A 19055-nucleotide genomic window follows, 5' to 3' on the forward strand; every position below is an offset into this window, starting at 1 on the left:
GTCTTTTGTGTTTGTTCTTTTGGTTGCCATTTCCTTTGATTGTATACTTCTGCCCAAGAGTATACTTCTTCAAGTTTATAGTCTAATGTATCTCTTCGATACTTTCGGATTTTTCTTTCGTTCACTTCTTTGGCATATTTGTCCAATTTTAAGTTAATTGCTTCCAAAGTTTTGGTTAAGTCTGGGGTTTTACACAGTTAAACCGTCCATATACCTCTGAGTGCACGGGGATCACACAGTTATAATTCGTATCTCTGTGACATGGAGCAGGTGTAGTGATGTTGTCTCACTTTGTCATCCTCACAGGTAACTGCCTACGAGAAGGGGGTCATCTGGAAGAGGATTGTCAGGGCCGTGAGATCGGCGTGGGATCGCAGTCGGCGCCTAGCCCAAGTCAGAAAACGGTGGCAGGACATCCGGTGCTAGACCCGGCGGATCGCCCGGGTCCAGCTGGGGCTCTCACCTCCATGCCCCTACGGCGGGCGCCGACGCCTGCCCCCCCCCACATGACGCATGTCCTGGCGGTGGTCTTCCCTGACCTGGATAGGCAGTTACAGGAGGGACAGCAGCAAGGAGGGGTGTTAGACGGCGACCTCAGAGGAGCCCGGAAAGGGGGTCCTGACTACCCTGAGACCCACCCTCAAAGTATCATAGCCGGGCACTGGCGGGAGACTCCTCAGGAGGAGAAATCTCGGATCGAGGATTGTACTTCTGGCACCACACGACACAGAAACACCACACCGTGCGTCCTTAGGAATCAATCTTTATCAAACAGGTTAGCACTGCAGATATGTACAAGGAGAGCGCGGGCTCAATGAGTCTCGGAAGGGATAGGGGGTAGCGGGACAGTCTTTGGCACAAAGGCTCAAGGTAAGGATGTACCCGGCGCACAGCTCACAATCCTCGAGCTGGGGGGTAGGCTAGTTGTCGTGGGGTCCGGCGGGACCAGTGGAGTCTGTGGAAGCCGCGAGTCACTCAGCGGGCTCAGGTACCAGTTCGGAGGTTTTACGATCTTCAGGGAGCCGCGAGTCACTCAGCAGGCTCAAGTACAAGTTCGGAGGTCTTACGATCTTCAGGGAGCCGCGAGTCACTCAGCAGGGCTCAGGTGCAGTTCGGAGGTCTTACGATCTTCAGGGAGCCGCGAGTCACTCAGCAGGGCTCAGGTACAGTTCGGAGGTCTTACAATCTTCAGGGAGCCGCGAGTCACTCAGCAGGGCTCAGGTACAGTTCGGAGGTCTTACGATCTTCAGGGAGCCGCGAGTCACTCAGCAGGGCTCAGGTGCAGTTCGGAGGTCTTACGATCTTCAGGGAGCCGCGAGTCACTCAGCAGGGCTCAGGTAGTTCTAAGTTCCAGGAGCCGCGACCGCGTCAGCAGGCTCTCGTTGTTCCAGCGTCGAATCTGCCGGACAGTCCCAGAGCACCCCTTGTTATAGGTCGACCCCTCTTTGATGTCCGGAGTCTGTGCAGGCAGGGGTCTTGTCACCTGGGGGTCGCTTGTCGGGGTTTCCTGCCATTGTCTTTTGATCCTTTCAGAGCTGGGTCGGGAGGAGTCCCAGACACCCAGCAGGCGTGGAGCCAGCCTTCAGGGAGGTCGGAGGGCCGATCGAAACTCATCGTCCCAGGGGAGTTCAGAGGTGCGATAGAAACTGCTCCTCCCTCTCTCAACCCCTGGAAGCGTGATGTCCTCCAGCCGGAGTGGCGCCTCTAGGCCCGGGTCGCGCTGGGGCCGGGCGGCCATCTTGGTGCATGAAGTGGGCACGCGGGCCCGGGGTGGCCGAAAGGAGAGAGGCCATGGACGAGGATGTCCGGGTCGAGTGCGTGTGTTCTTGGTGGAAAGGCTTGGTGAGGCAGGGGGATTGGGGCTGCCGGCACCAGGTTAGGTGGTGTGGGGACCAGTAAAGCCATGTTATGAGGCCGGGTCCAACACGCGTCCCCCCCAGCTAAAAGCCGGAGAGAACTGCCCATCATCTTGGGGGGTTCTCTTCGCTGAGGCAGAAGAACCGGGAGAGGCCATCGGCGTTGGCGTGGTCCGTCCCAGGGCGGTGTTCCACGGTGAAATCCATCCCCTGAAGGGAGATTGACCACCGCAGTAGCTTGGGGTTTTCTCCCCGCATCTGCATGAGCCATCGCAAGGGCCGATGATTGGTTTGGACTTTGAAATGTGTGCCGAACAGGTAAGGGCGTAGTTTCTTGAGTGCCCAGACCACGGCAAAGGCTTCGCGTTCAATGGTACTCCATCGCTGTTCTCTGGGCAACAGCCGCCGACTGAGGAAGGCGACGGGCTGGTCCAGGCCTTGGTCATTCATCTGGGACAGGACGGCCCCAATGCCATGCTCGGAGGCATCGGTCTGGACTACAAACTCCTTGGAGTAGTCGGGAGCCTGGAGGACGGGGGCCGTGCACATGGCCTTCTTTAGGGCATCGAACGCCTCCTGGCAGGCGGTTGTCCACTGAACCTTTTTTGGCTGTTTTTTGGATGTGAGTTCTGTGAGGGGGCCGACAAGGCTGCCATACCCCTTGATGAATCTGCGGTAGTAGCCAGTGAGGCCCAGAAAGGCTCGGACCTCCGTTTGGGGGGTGGGGGGTTCCCAGGCCACGATGGCGTCGATCTTTGGTTGTAGAGGGGTGACCTGGCCACTCCCGACCTGGTGCCCCAGGTAGACTACTGATCCTTGCCCAATTTGGCACTTGCTGGCTTTTACTGTCAGGCCTGCCTGGCGCAGGGCGGTTAGCACCCTCCGGAGGTGCTGGAGGTGCTCACTCCATCCGGAACTGAAAACGGCGATGTCGTCCAGATAGGCCGCGCTGAACTGTTCTAGCCCGGCCAGGACTCTATTCACCAGTCGCTGGAAGGTGGCCGGGGCATTTTTCATTCCGAAGGGCATTACGCGGAAGCGGTAATGCCCATCTGGGGTGGAGAAGGCAGACCGCTCCTTGGCCCCCTCGGTGAGCGCAATCTGCCAGTATCCGCAGGTGAGGTCGAAGGTGCTGAGGAACCGTGCTGCCCCGAGTCGGTCAATGAGCTCGTCGGCTCGTGGAATGGGGTGGGCATCGGCTCGGGTGACGTCATTGAGCCCCCGGTAGTCCACACAGAACCGGAGCTCGGGGGCGACACCGGGGGCCGCTGCCTTCGGGACCAGGACCACGGGGCTGGCCCAGGGACTGTCCGATGGCTCGATCACTCCCATGGTCAACATCTTTGAGACTTCAGCTTGAATGCAGGACCGGACCCGGTCGGGACCCGGTAGGCTCGGTGTCTCACCGGCGGGCTGTCCCCGGTGTCCACGTCATGGACACACCAGTCGGTGACTCGGGGGATCTAATTCTAATTCTAATTTAAAACATTTCTAAAGCGCAGCGTACACCATGCGGTTTCTTGGCGCTAGTGGGCAGGATCGGCAACTGAGGGGAGAGACAAGAGTGATAAGAATGGGGAGCTAAGCAGGGAGAAGAGGTCGGCAAATTGTCCTAGTAGCTGGCGACAGTCCTCTTGTTGCTGGGCAGTGAGGGCTGGGGAGAGATTCACTCCCTCCACGGAGCCATCCTGCTCCTTGACACACAGGAGGTCCGGGAGGGGATCGGACTCATCTTCGGGCCCCGTCATCGGTGGCCAGCAGGAGGCTTAGTTCTGTCCGCACGAAGTGAGGCTTGAGGCGGTTCACGTGAAGGACCCGGAGGGGATCCCGAGGCGACTGGACGTCCACCAAGTATGTGACTGGACTCTTCCGCTCAATCACTTTGTAGGGCCCGGTCCACCTGTCCTGGAGGGCGCCTGGCTTCACGGGAGCCATGACCCATACTTGTTGGCCCGGCTGGAACTCGACCAGAGTGGCATTCTGGTCGTGCCAGCGCTTCATCTCTTCTTGGCTTGTCTCTAGGTTGGCCTCGGCCAGTGCTCGGAACTTCCTGGTCTGGTTCCGGAGGGTCAGAACATAGTGGAACACATCTCGTGGGGTGGTCTGGGGTGTCGCCTCCCACCCTTCCTTAACCAAGCTGAGGGGACCTCGGACGGGGTGTCCATAGAGCAACTCAAACGGGCTGAACCCTAGGGACTTCTGGGGGACCTCTCGGTAAGCGAACAAGAGGCAGGGGAGCAGGACGTCCCACTTACGCCGGAGGGGCTCTTTTAGGCCGGTGATCATCCCTTTCAGAGTCCGGGTAAACCTCTCTACTAGGCCGTTCCCTTGGGGATGGTATGGGGTAGTGAATTTGTAGGACACTCCACATTGTTGCCACAGGGACGTCATGTACCTCGAGATAAAATTAGTGCCGTGATCGCTCACGACCTCGCGGGGGAACCCTACCCGGGAAAAGATCCCCATCAGGGCCCGGCCCACTACGGGGGCCGTGACGGTGCGTAGGGGGATCGCCTCAGGGTATCGGGTGGTCGTGATCCACCAGGACCAGGATAAAACGGTGACCTTGGGAGGTGGGGGGGTCCAGGGGCCCCACGATGTCGATCCCGACTCGTTCAAAGGGGGTACTGACGACCGCGAAGGGTTGGAGGGGAGCCTTGCGCTTCCCCCCACTCTTCCCGCTAGCTTGGCACGTGGGACAGGACTTGCAGTGGGCTTCTACGGCTGCTCTCATCTTAGGCCAGTAAAAATGGGTCACGAGACGGCTGTAGGTCTTGTCTTGACCCAGGTGGCCGGCAAGGGGGACGTCGTGGGCTAAGCCCAGGAGGAAGTCTCGGAAGCGGAGGGGTACCACCAGCACCCGTCCGGATCCCAGCTCCACCGACTTCTGCTCACTATACAAAAGGCTATTCTCCCAATAAATTCGGTGCGTGCCAGTTTGGTCGCCTGCGGCTTGGCCCTCGGCCTGGCGCCGCAGTCCGACCAGGGAAGGACAGGTGGCTTGCTCCCGGCAAAACTCCTCCCGGGTGGGCCCACCCTCGTGGCGCCATTGGGCCAACTCGGGTAGATCGCCTAACTCAGGGACCGGGGCAGTGTCGGACAGGGAGGGCTCGTCGCTGGCGACGGGCCCCTCCGATGGGGGGACGGGAGGACCCTCGGGGGTTACTGCTCTGACTTCTTCGGTCGGGGCGTCTTCGACTTCTCCCAGGGGGGTGAGTCGGGCTGACATAGATCGGGTGGCGGCGCACACCCACTCGGGGAGCCCCATCATCTCTAGGTGGGCCTTGCGTTCGACGTGCTTCCAGGGAGAACTCTCCAGGTCGTTCCCTAGGAGGCAGTCGACCGGCTGGGAGGTTCTTACGGCAACCCTCAGTTTACCTATCACTCCACCCCACTCAAACGGCACCAGAGCTACCTGACACATACTCTCTCTATTATCGGCGGAAATGACTGGGCAAAAGACGTTGGGGAGGATCTGCTCCTCGGGGACTAAGTGCCTGAGGACACCGGTGATGCTGGCCCCGGTGTCCCGCAGGGCCTCTATTTGGTGGCCATTGATCTTAACGAGCTGCCCGTATTTCTTCGTGTTGGAGGGCAGGAGGCTACCAGGGACCATCTCCCTATCTCCCAGGGATACTAGGGCCATGGCTGCGGGTTCCCACTCCCCGGTTTCCTCAACCTCCTCCCCCAGAGCTACGTTGGCTATCTGTCTTGCAGGGGTGTTTTGGGTGGCCATGGGGCACTCTGGGTCATTGGCGTAGTGCCCGGGCTTCTGGCAACGGAAACAAGTGACGGTTACCCTGTGTCCCCGTCTCCCGGGGGGTCCGGTTACTGGTGGGGGGGGCGCTGGGAAAGGTGGAGATTGGGTCTTCGAGGGACTAGGCTGGGACTCTCTCTGGCCTCCCTGGTTCCCCCCTCCTCTCTGGCGGGGTGGTCCCTGACTGGCTCGGGGGTATTCTCCTACCATGCCCCGGGTGACCCTGGTGTTGGTCCAGCGGTCTGCTTCCACCGCCAGCTTCCTGGGATCAGTGAGTTTGCTGTCAAGCAGATGCTGGCGTAGTTCCACAAAGCAGTTCGCAGCCAGGTGTTCCCACAATAGGAGGTCGGTGAGTTCCTCAAGGGTGGTGACTTTGCTGCCCTTGACCCACCCATCGAAGGCCCGACTAAAAAAGTTTACATATTCCACCCAGGTGGTGCCTGGGATTTTCCTGCAGTCCCGGAATCGCTGACGGTACATCTCGGGGGTGAGACCGTACCTTGTGAGTAGAGCCTCTTTCATGTGGCTGTAGGAGGTCTGCAGAGAGAGGGGTAGGTCGAGCAGGGTGTCTCTTCCTTCGCTCAGAAACCGTCCCCACAACCCTGCCCCCCAGTCCTTCTGCGGGACCCGATGGGAGGTCATGGCGACCTCGTAGGCCCTGAACCATTGCTGAATGTCATCGTTTTTATAATATTCCTTGACCACATCCTTGGGGATGTGGACCTTCTGTTCCGCTGGGGAGGTCGCCTCTCGGTTTCCCGGGGGCCTCCCTTCCTCACTTCTGGCCTTGAGTTCGATTTCCTTCAAGCTGCGTTCGTGCTCCAGTTGGAGCTTCCTTCCTTCGTGTTCCCGTTGGAGCTTCTTCTCTTCGAGCTCGCCTTGCACGCGCATTTGCTCTACTGCTAGCTTTTTCTCTGCTAACTTTAATTCGCCTTCGATTTTGAGTTTAGCTAGCTCGAGTTCGTGATTGCGGCTTCTCTCTCTGTCCGCGAGTTCCTCCGGGGACAGGCCCCCGTCTGGTACGATGCTTCGCACCTGATTGCTGCTGCTTTCGCCTTGGGGGGTTCGGCCTCGTCGGGGCGCTCCCCCGTGTCTTCCGGGCGGGAGGCCCCGGTATCCACCCAGGCTTTCAGTGCTTTCTGCAAATCTTCCTTGGTGTTGAGACCGGTGGTAGCGATTCTAAGTTCTTTGCAGAATTGCTTTAGTTCTTTGTGTGTGTATTCTTCTAGTTGTTCCACCTGGAACACCCTGTTGGTGTTGATTTCTGCGGGGATCATGGTGTTTCCTTCTGCCATCTTTGTTGGTAGTGCGTCCGTCGTTCACAGTACGATCTCTCGGTGACGGGCCTGAATCCCGTCGCTTGCCACCAATGTTAGACGGCGACCTCAGAGGAGCCCGGAAAGGGGGTCCTGACTACCCTGAGACCCACCCTCAAAGTATCGTAGCCGGGCACTGGCGGGAGACTCCTCAGGAGGAGAAATCTCGGATCGAGGATTGTACTTCTGGCACCACACGACACAGAAACACCACACCGTGCGTCCTTAGGAATCAATCTTTATCAAACAGGTTAGCACTGCAGATATGTACAAGGAGAGCGCGGGCTCAATGAGTCTCGGAAGGGATAGGGGGTAGCGGGACAGTCTTTGGCACAAAGGCTCAAGGTAAGGATGTACCCGGCGCACAGCTCACAATCCTCGAGCTGGGGGGTAGGCTAGTTGTCGTGGGGTCCGGCGGGACCAGTGGAGTCTGTGGAAGCCGCGAGTCACTCAGCGGGCTCAGGTACCAGTTCAGAGGTTTTACGATCTTCAGGGAGCCGCGAGTCACTCAGCAGGCTCAAGTACAAGTTCGGAGGTCTTACGATCTTCAGGGAGCCGCGAGTCACTCAGCAGGGCTCAGGTGCAGTTCGGAGGTCTTACGATCTTCAGGGAGCCGCGAGTCACTCAGCAGGGCTCAGGTACAGTTCGGAGGTCTTACGATCTTCAGGGAGCCGCGAGTCACTCAGCAGGGCTCAGGTACAGTTCGGAGGTCTTACGATCTTCAGGGAGCCGCGAGTCACTCAGCAGGGCTCAGGTGCAGTTCGGAGGTCTTACGATCTTCAGGGAGCCGCGAGTCACTCAGCAGGGCTCAGGTAGTTCTAAGTTCCAGGAGCCGCGACCGCGTCAGCAGGCTCTCGTTGTTCCAGCGTCGAATCTGCCGGACAGTCCCAGAGCACCCCTTGTTATAGGTCGACCCCTCTTTGATGTCCGGAGTCTGTGCAGGCAGGGGTCTTGTCACCTGGGGGTCGCTTGTCGGGGTTTCCTGCCATTGTCTTTTGATCCTTTCAGAGCTGGGTCGGGAGGAGTCCCAGACACCCAGCAGGCGTGGAGCCAGCCTTCAGGGAGGCCGGAGGGCCGATCGAAACCCATCGTCCCAGGGGAGTTCAGAGGTGCGATAGAAACTGCTCCTCCCTCTCTCAACCCCTGGAAGCGTGATGTCCTCCAGCCGGAGTGGCGCCTCTAGGCCCGGGTCGCGCTGGGGCCGGGCAGCCATCTTGGTGCATGAAGTGGGCACGCGGGCCCGGGGTGGCCGAAAGGAGAGAGGCCATGGACGAGGATGTCCGGGTCGAGTGCGTGTGTTCTTGGTGGAAAGGCTTGGTGAGGCAGGGGGATTGGGGCTGCCGGCACCAGGTTAGGTGGTGTGGGGACCAGTAAAGCCATGTTATGAGGCCGGGTCCAACACGCGTCCCCCCCAGCTAAAAGCCGGAGAGAACTGCCCATCATCTTGGGGGGTTCTCTTCGCTGAGGCAGAAGAACCGGGAGAGGCCATCGGCGTTGGCGTGGTCCGTCCCAGGGCGGTGTTCCACGGTGAAATCCATCCCCTGAAGGGAGATTGACCACCGCAGTAGCTTGGGGTTTTCTCCCCGCATCTGCATGAGCCATCGCAAGGGCCGATGATTGGTTTGGACTTTGAAATGTGTGCCGAACAGGTAAGGGCGTAGTTTCTTGAGTGCCCAGACCACGGCAAAGGCTTCGCGTTCAATGGTACTCCATCGCTGTTCTCTGGGCAACAGCCGCCGACTGAGGAAGGCGACGGGCTGGTCCAGGCCTTGGTCATTCATCTGGGACAGGACGGCCCCAATGCCATGCTCGGAGGCATCGGTCTGGACTACAAACTCCTTGGAGTAGTCGGGAGCCTGGAGGACGGGGGCCGTGCACATGGCCTTCTTTAGGGCATCGAACGCCTCCTGGCAGGCGGTTGTCCACTGAACCTTTTTTGGCTGTTTTTTGGATGTGAGTTCTGTGAGGGGGCCGACAAGGCTGCCATACCCCTTGATGAATCTGCGGTAGTAGCCAGTGAGGCCCAGAAAGGCTCGGACCTCCGTTTGGGGGGTGGGGGGTTCCCAGGCCACGATGGCGTCGATCTTTGGTTGTAGAGGGGTGACCTGGCCACTCCCGACCTGGTGCCCCAGGTAGACTACTGATCCTTGCCCAATTTGGCACTTGCTGGCTTTTACTGTCAGGCCTGCCTGGCGCAGGGCGGTTAGCACCCTCCGGAGGTGCTGGAGGTGCTCACTCCATCCGGAACTGAAAACGGCGATGTCGTCCAGATAGGCCGCGCTGAACTGTTCTAGCCCGGCCAGGACTCTATTCACCAGTCGCTGGAAGGTGGCCGGGGCATTTTTCATTCCGAAGGGCATTACGCGGAAGCGGTAATGCCCATCTGGGGTGGAGAAGGCAGACCGCTCCTTGGCCCCCTCGGTGAGCGCAATCTGCCAGTATCCGCAGGTGAGGTCGAAGGTGCTGAGGAACCGTGCTGCCCCGAGTCGGTCAATGAGCTCGTCGGCTCGTGGAATGGGGTGGGCATCGGCTCGGGTGACGTCATTGAGCCCCCGGTAGTCCACACAGAACCGGAGCTCGGGGGCGACACCGGGGGCCGCTGCCTTCGGGACCAGGACCACGGGGCTGGCCCAGGGACTGTCCGATGGCTCGATCACTCCCATGGTCAACATCTTTGAGACTTCAGCTTGAATGCAGGACCGGACCCGGTCGGGACCCGGTAGGCTCGGTGTCTCACCGGCGGGCTGTCCCCGGTGTCCACGTCATGGACACACCAGTCGGTGACTCGGGGGATCTAATTCTAATTCTAATTTAAAACATTTCTAAAGCGCAGCGTACACCATGCGGTTTCTTGGCGCTAGTGGGCAGGATCGGCAACTGAGGGGAGAGACAAGAGTGATAAGAATGGGGAGCTAAGCAGGGAGAAGAGGTCGGCAAATTGTCCTAGTAGCTGGCGACAGTCCTCTTGTTGCTGGGCAGTGAGGGCTGGGGAGAGATTCACTCCCTCCACGGAGCCATCCTGCTCCTTGACACACAGGAGGTCCGGGAGGGGATCGGACTCATCTTCGGGCCCCGTCATCGGTGGCCAGCAGGAGGCTTAGTTCTGTCCGCACGAAGTGAGGCTTGAGGCGGTTCACGTGAAGGACCCGGAGGGGATCCCGAGGCGACTGGACGTCCACCAAGTATGTGACTGGACTCTTCCGCTCAATCACTTTGTAGGGCCCGGTCCACCTGTCCTGGAGGGCGCCTGGCTTCACGGGAGCCATGACCCATACTTGTTGGCCCGGCTGGAACTCGACCAGAGTGGCATTCTGGTCGTGCCAGCGCTTCATCTCTTCTTGGCTTGTCTCTAGGTTGGCCTCGGCCAGTGCTCGGAACTTCCTGGTCTGGTTCCGGAGGGTCAGAACATAGTGGAACACATCTCGTGGGGTGGTCTGGGGTGTCGCCTCCCACCCTTCCTTAACCAAGCTGAGGGGACCTCGGACGGGGTGTCCATAGAGCAACTCAAACGGGCTGAACCCTAGGGACTTCTGGGGGACCTCTCGGTAAGCGAACAAGAGGCAGGGGAGCAGGACGTCCCACTTACGCCGGAGGGGCTCTTTTAGGCCGGTGATCATCCCTTTCAGAGTCCGGGTAAACCTCTCTACTAGGCCGTTCCCTTGGGGATGGTATGGGGTAGTGAATTTGTAGGACACTCCACATTGTTGCCACAGGGACGTCATGTACCTCGAGATAAAATTAGTGCCGTGATCGCTCACGACCTCGCGGGGGAACCCTACCCGGGAAAAGATCCCCATCAGGGCCCGGCCCACTACGGGGGCCGTGACGGTGCGTAGGGGGATCGCCTCAGGGTATCGGGTGGTCGTGATCCACCAGGACCAGGATAAAACGGTGACCTTGGGAGGTGGGGGGGTCCAGGGGCCCCACGATGTCGATCCCGACTCGTTCAAAGGGGGTACTGACGACCGCGAAGGGTTGGAGGGGAGCCTTGCGCTTCCCCCCACTCTTCCCGCTAGCTTGGCACGTGGGACAGGACTTGCAGTGGGCTTCTACGGCTGCTCTCATCTTAGGCCAGTAAAAATGGGTCACGAGACGGCTGTAGGTCTTGTCTTGACCCAGGTGGCCGGCAAGGGGGACGTCGTGGGCTAAGCCCAGGAGGAAGTCTCGGAAGCGGAGGGGTACCACCAGCACCCGTCCGGATCCCAGCTCCACCGACTTCTGCTCACTATACAAAAGGCTATTCTCCCAATAAATTCGGTGCGTGCCAGTTTGGTCGCCTGCGGCTTGGCCCTCGGCCTGGCGCCGCAGTCCGACCAGGGAAGGACAGGTGGCTTGCTCCCGGCAAAACTCCTCCCGGGTGGGCCCACCCTCGTGGCGCCATTGGGCCAACTCGGGTAGATCGCCTAACTCAGGGACCGGGGCAGTGTCGGACAGGGAGGGCTCGTCGCTGGCGACGGGCCCCTCCGATGGGGGGACGGGAGGACCCTCGGGGGTTACTGCTCTGACTTCTTCGGTCGGGGCGTCTTCGACTTCTCCCAGGGGGGTGAGTCGGGCTGACATAGATCGGGTGGCGGCGCACACCCACTCGGGGAGCCCCATCATCTCTAGGTGGGCCTTGCGTTCGACGTGCTTCCAGGGAGAACTCTCCAGGTCGTTCCCTAGGAGGCAGTCGACCGGCTGGGAGGTTCTTACGGCAACCCTCAGTTTACCTATCACTCCACCCCACTCAAACGGCACCAGAGCTACCTGACACATACTCTCTCTATTATCGGCGGAAATGACTGGGCAAAAGACGTTGGGGAGGATCTGCTCCTCGGGGACTAAGTGCCTGAGGACACCGGTGATGCTGGCCCCGGTGTCCCGCAGGGCCTCTATTTGGTGGCCATTGATCTTAACGAGCTGCCCGTATTTCTTCGTGTTGGAGGGCAGGAGGCTACCAGGGACCATCTCCCTATCTCCCAGGGATACTAGGGCCATGGCTGCGGGTTCCCACTCCCCGGTTTCCTCAACCTCCTCCCCCAGAGCTACGTTGGCTATCTGTCTTGCAGGGGTGTTTTGGGTGGCCATGGGGCACTCTGGGTCATTGGCGTAGTGCCCGGGCTTCTGGCAACGGAAACAAGTGACGGTTACCCTGTGTCCCCGTCTCCCGGGGGGTCCGGTTACTGGTGGGGGGGGCGCTGGGAAAGGTGGAGATTGGGTCTTCGAGGGACTAGGCTGGGACTCTCTCTGGCCTCCCTGGTTCCCCCCTCCTCTCTGGCGGGGTGGTCCCTGACTGGCTCGGGGGTATTCTCCTACCATGCCCCGGGTGACCCTGGTGTTGGTCCAGCGGTCTGCTTCCACCGCCAGCTTCCTGGGATCAGTGAGTTTGCTGTCAAGCAGATGCTGGCGTAGTTCCACAAAGCAGTTCGCAGCCAGGTGTTCCCACAATAGGAGGTCGGTGAGTTCCTCAAGGGTGGTGACTTTGCTGCCCTTGACCCACCCATCGAAGGCCCGACTAAAAAAGTTTACATATTCCACCCAGGTGGTGCCTGGGATTTTCCTGCAGTCCCGGAATCGCTGACGGTACATCTCGGGGGTGAGACCGTACCTTGTGAGTAGAGCCTCTTTCATGTGGCTGTAGGAGGTCTGCAGAGAGAGGGGTAGGTCGAGCAGGGTGTCTCTTCCTTCGCTCAGAAACCGTCCCCACAACCCTGCCCCCCAGTCCTTCTGCGGGACCCGATGGGAGGTCATGGCGACCTCGTAGGCCCTGAACCATTGCTGAATGTCATCGTTTTTATAATATTCCTTGACCACATCCTTGGGGATGTGGACCTTCTGTTCCGCTGGGGAGGTCGCCTCTCGGTTTCCCGGGGGCCTCCCTTCCTCACTTCTGGCCTTGAGTTCGATTTCCTTCAAGCTGCGTTCGTGCTCCAGTTGGAGCTTCCTTCCTTCGTGTTCCCGTTGGAGCTTCTTCTCTTCGAGCTCGCCTTGCACGCGCATTTGCTCTACTGCTAGCTTTTTCTCTGCTAACTTTAATTCGCCTTCGATTTTGAGTTTAGCTAGCTCGAGTTCGTGATTGCGGCTTCTCTCTCTGTCCGCGAGTTCCTCCGGGGACAGGCCCCCGTCTGGTACGATGCTTCGCACCTGATTGCTGCTGCTTTCGCCTTGGGGGGTTCGGCCTCGTCGGGGCGCTCCCCCGTGTCTTCCGGGCGGGAGGCCCCGGTATCCACCCAGGCTTTCAGTGCTTTCTGCAAATCTTCCTTGGTGTTGAGACCGGTGGTAGCGATTCTAAGTTCTTTGCAGAATTGCTTTAGTTCTTTGTGTGTGTATTCTTCTAGTTGTTCCACCTGGAACACCCTGTTGGTGTTGATTTCTGCGGGGATCATGGTGTTTCCTTCTGCCATCTTTGTTGGTAGTGCGTCCGTCGTTCACAGTACGATCTCTCGGTGACGGGCCTGAATCCCGTCGCTTGCCACCAATGTTAGACGGCGACCTCAGAGGAGCCCGGAAAGGGGGTCCTGACTACCCTGAGACCCACCCTCAAAGTATCGTAGCCGGGCACTGGCGGGAGACTCCTCAGGAGGAGAAATCTCGGATCGAGGATTGTACTTCTGGCACCACACGACACAGAAACACCACACCGTGCGTCCTTAGGAATCAATCTTTATCAAACAGGTTAGCACTGCAGATATGTACAAGGAGAGCGCGGGCTCAATGAGTCTCGGAAGGGATAGGGGGTAGCGGGACAGTCTTTGGCACAAAGGCTCAAGGTAAGGATGTACCCGGCGCACAGCTCACAATCCTCGAGCTGGGGGGTAGGCTAGTTGTCGTGGGGTCCGGCGGGACCAGTGGAGTCTGTGGAAGCCGCGAGTCACTCAGCGGGCTCAGGTACCAGTTCAGAGGTTTTACGATCTTCAGGGAGCCGCGAGTCACTCAGCAGGCTCAAGTACAAGTTCGGAGGTCTTACGATCTTCAGGGAGCCGCGAGTCACTCAGCAGGGCTCAGGTGCAGTTCGGAGGTCTTACGATCTTCAGGGAGCCGCGAGTCACTCAGCAGGGCTCAGGTACAGTTCGGAGGTCTTACGATCTTCAGGGAGCCGCGAGTCACTCAGCAGGGCTCAGGTACAGTTCGGAGGTCTTACGATCTTCAGGGAGCCGCGAGTCACTCAGCAGGGCTCAGGTGCAGTTCGGAGGTCTTACGATCTTCAGGGAGCCGCGAGTCACTCAGCAGGGCTCAGGTAGTTCTAAGTTCCAGGAGCCGCGACCGCGTCAGCAGGCTCTCGTTGTTCCAGCGTCGAATCTGCCGGACAGTCCCAGAGCACCCCTTGTTATAGGTCGACCCCTCTTTGATGTCCGGAGTCTGTGCAGGCAGGGGTCTTGTCACCTGGGGGTCGCTTGTCGGGGTTTCCTGCCATTGTCTTTTGATCCTTTCAGAGCTGGGTCGGGAGGAGTCCCAGACACCCAGCAGGCGTGGAGCCAGCCTTCAGGGAGGCCGGAGGGCCGATCGAAACCCATCGTCCCAGGGGAGTTCAGAGGTGCGATAGAAACTGCTCCTCCCTCTCTCAACCCCTGGAAGCGTGATGTCCTCCAGCCGGAGTGGCGCCTCTAGGCCCGGGTCGCGCTGGGGCCGGGCAGCCATCTTGGTGCATGAAGTGGGCACGCGGGCCCGGGGTGGCCGAAAGGAGAGAGGCCATGGACGAGGATGTCCGGGTCGAGTGCGTGTGTTCTTGGTGGAAAGGCTTGGTGAGGCCGGGGGATTGGGGCTGCCGGCACCAGGTTAGGTGGTGTGGGGACCAGTAAAGCCATGTTATGAGGCCGGGTCCAACAAGGGGGTAGGTACATTTCTGTTTGTTGTGTTGTGTGTCACCAGCTTTTGGAAGTGCTCTGTAGCCTGGATACACTGCCAGGGTTTATATGTGCAGTGCATATTCTGTTCCCCAAAGTCAACCGGTGCTCTTATTCATCCCTTCCCCTCCTTGACATGTGTCCCCTGGTCTGTGATCACAATTGCACATGGTCATCTAGGCTGCCAGTTAATCCAAGTGCACATTGCTTTATGCATCATGTGTGAGGGTGGTCTGTGACATGTGTTGGCACCTTGCCTGTGCCCTGTCCTGTTCACTCTGTTGGGGGGCCATATTTGTTGGCACTGATGTTGTCTCAACATAGGAGTGTGAGGTTTTAAATGGACACACTTGCAGCATGCATGACCGATGTTGTGGCCTCAGACATGATGTGCATGAGTGGGAGATATGCATAGTGCCAGGACGGTTGCTCATGTTACAATCAGATCATTCCAGGAACAAGGAGCAGTGTGCCCACTACAGTCCCCTGAGACACCCTTGCCTCGTAATCATGTGTGTCATCCAACACTGTGCCCATTCTCACTGTGTTCAGCATAGGTTGGCCTCTGTGGCATTGTTCCCTGGCCTCATTTGTATTTATCCAAAGTGTGCTACATGTGTCCACTGGATTTTTCTCAATTTAGTAGTAGTAAAGTTAGGACTCCTAACTTTAGGACTCCTAAATGCCTTCTGTGAATACCGAAAGCCTTAAAATTAGGATTTTTCTCACTTTAGTAGTAGTAAAGTTAGGTGTCCTAACTTTAGGACTCCTAAACTGAGAAAAATCCTAATTTTAAGACTTTCGGTATTCACAGAAGGCATTTAGGAGTCCTAAAGTTAGAACTCCTAACTTCTGTGAATACCGAAGTGAGTAAGTGTCTTCTGTGAATACCAACATGAGTAAGTGCCTTCTGTGAATACGAAAATGGTAGTAAGTTTAGTATTTTGTCTTAAGTTAGTTCTGTGAATCGGGCCCACAGTCCGCAGGCCTCACAACCCAGTCCCTCCAAAAGCACTCCCCTTGGCTCCCCTGCCAAACTGTCACCCAAAGAGGTCTACATGGCTGAGCGGGACCTCATCCCCACTGTGACACCACCCCGCAAGCGGGCGAGGAACTCCCCTGGCAGGGGAGTTGAGTCCACCCCCATGTCCAACCCCTCCCCAAGAGCTCTCCACCCCATCCCTCCGCCCCCCCCACCCTCCGTTGGCCCTGGGGTTTTTTCCGGTGCAGGGGTTACTCTGGACGCCCTGGCAGAAGTGTGCAGCGCCGAGCTCACCTCCACCTTTGGCGCTGCCCCACCCCCTGTGGTGGACACGTCCACCCCTGCACCCACCACACCTACCCTTTCCCCTCCTGTCCCTGCGGTGCCTGGTCCTTCCCCACATGATGTCCCCCCCGGTCGACGAATCTGAGGGTTCCACTGTGCAGGCAAGCTAGGGGAGACGCGTGCCCATGTGTCCCCCCAAGGACTTCTATTATGGACTGGCCATTGGCCTTTGTATATAGTGTTCTTTCTTAATTTTCTGTTGATACTGAATAAAGCATTTTATCTTTCCTTTGAACACTATTGCATTTCAGGTATTGATGTTGGTGCTGAGGCTCCAGGAGTTGGTGTTGTGGTATTGTGTTATGGTTCTGAGAAATGTTCTAGTCTGATGGTCATGAGGTTGACCATGGTATCTGTGTGCCATCACAAGGTCTCTGCAAAAAATTATTGGTAGTGTGTGTTATTTTGGTTTTGAGACATTGTCCCAAGGAGTGTTCCTTCCTCTGTGGCACCTGACATCTTCCCTGCAAAGAGTTGCACAATTGTTGTGCTGACCTGTGTCTACATTTCCTTTGTTGGTGACGGATCCCTTCAACTACGGCCATGCCTGCTCAGCAATGTCTCCGGCTGCATCGTCTGTGCCATCCTTGCTAGTCACTGTACTTGTGTATTGAGTATGTTGAAATGCCTTCATGCAGAAATTCTCCCTTTTCAGCACTATGCATGTGTGTAATCCGGGACTAGCACACATATGGTACTTGTTCTGCAGGGTATTTGGGCACATGGTGCACAACTGAGGGCATTGTATCTGTGGGAACTCCACCCTATTCCTTCCATGAGAGACAACATATTGGTGGCTGGCCCAGCACCTGTACATTCCTATCAGTCCTGGGATGTGCGTGACAGTGTGTGTTCCCTTTGGCTCTCTTACTTTAGTAGGCAGTGACATGACTACAGTCTCAGTGTGTGTATTGTGCTGCATCCGCCAGGGGTGGGTATGCATGTGTTATTTGTCCTCACACCCACATGTGGTGTGTCATGCAGTGGGGGAAAGACAGCCATCCTCCTGGGAGTGGGACACTGCTGTCAGTGATGTGTTATGGCACTATCATCATAGTCCAAAGTTAGGGATGCGTACATACACCCATGGAGTTGTGGTCATCTGATAATGATGTACACCCCCCCATGTCTCTGTCCACTACTGGGAGTCCTCTGCACCCACCCACATATGTCTGTCCACTGCTGGTAGTGATATGCACCCACCCCCATGTCTCTGTCCACTGCTGGGAATCCTATGCAGCCACACACCCACCCACCCACCCACCCCCTTGGTGCAGTACACTGCTGTCCTGGGCCTCCACACACACCAATATAATGGTGATATGCTGCACAAGGCCGTAAGCCAACATTCGTGGCCTGTGTATGCCTTGTATCCCAAATGTACTAGTGTCGTAGGGGTACGTGTGATACGGACCATACCCCCGCATTCAGAGGGTGTGTACGGTCCGTAACAGGCATACCCCTACGGGCCCAATCCAATAGTGATACGGCCCGTACCCACGCTATGAATGTGTGTGTACGGTCCGTATCACTATAGTGGTGGTGCCGTAGGAGTACGTGTGGTACGACCCGTACACACGCTCTGAGAGCGTGTGTACAGTCCGTAACACGCGTACCCCTACGGCACCACCACTATAGTGGTACGGCCCGTACACATGCTCTCAGAGCGTGTATATGGTCCGTATCACTATAGTAGTGGTGCCGTAGGAGTACGCGTGTTACGGACCGTACACATGCTCTCGGAGCGTGTGTACGGGCCGTACCATGCGTACTCCTACGGCACCACTACTATAGTGGTACGGGCCGTACACACGCTCTGAGAGCGTGTGTACGGTCCGTAACATGCGTACCCCTACGGCACCACCACTATAGTGGTACGGGCCGTACACACGCTCTGAGAGCGTGTGTACGGTCCGTAACATGCGTACCCCTACGGCACCACCACTATAGTGGTACGGGCCGTACACACGCTCTGAGAGCGTGTGTACGGTCCGTAACATGCGTACCCCTACGGCACCACCACTATAGTGGTACGGACCGTACACACGCTCTGAGAGCGTGTGTACGGTCCGTAACACGCGTACCCCTACGGCACCACTACAATAGTGATACGGACCGTACACACTCTCTGAGAGCGTGTGTACGGTCCATACCACGCGTACTCCTACGGCCCCACTACAATAGTGATACGGACCGTACCCACGCTATGGATGTGTGAGTACGGTGCGTATCACTATTGTAGTGTTGCCATAGGGGTACGCGTACACGTCCACTTCCGTTGTTGCGGGATGCAGGGATTGGTGGACACGCCCCCCGAAGTGACCAGACCCTGGAGGTAACGTATGTCCTCAATATTGTAGGTTTTAATTTGGGTAGGGGGTATGTTTCCTGCCCCTCACCCCCCCCCCCTTGGCCCCTGGATGTTGTTCTCACCTTCTGCGACATGCGCAGCGATTTTGGTGCACCAGGTCGTAGGCTAAGAGGGCCGGGATGACACGAAGGATAGGGTCCATGGCTGTCCGTCGTGTACCGGGGCATCGTTTTCGCGTCGGACTCAGTTTTCCGGGAATTTTTGGCTACCGTAAAAAAAAAAGCGGTGCAGCGTGACGTAGGGACGATTCATACTTGCTGGTCCGTAAAACACTGCCTGACTCCGTACGGACGTCGCGTACGCGCTGTCCCGGATCAGACTCGGAGGTATTTTTTAGCCGTACGGTGTTTTGTACATTTCGTACGGAAATGGTATTTCTGTACGAATCGTACTTACTGGATTGTACGGTGGATTTCCCGGGTACAAGTCGTACGGAGAATACGCTCCGTACAACTAATCGTACCCGGGTTTTACAGGATTGGAATCGGCACCATAGTGTTGATGCTTTTACATATTTATATTGAATAGCACTGTTCCGAATACAAAGATCCCTTGAGTGTGCAAATATGGAAAACAGACGGTTAGTCTGTTTTCCAGCTTTACTA

The sequence above is a fragment of the Triturus cristatus genome, chromosome 8, assembly GCF_964204655.1.
Source record: "Triturus cristatus chromosome 8, aTriCri1.1, whole genome shotgun sequence".
Taxonomy (NCBI): Eukaryota; Metazoa; Chordata; class Amphibia; order Caudata; family Salamandridae; genus Triturus; species Triturus cristatus.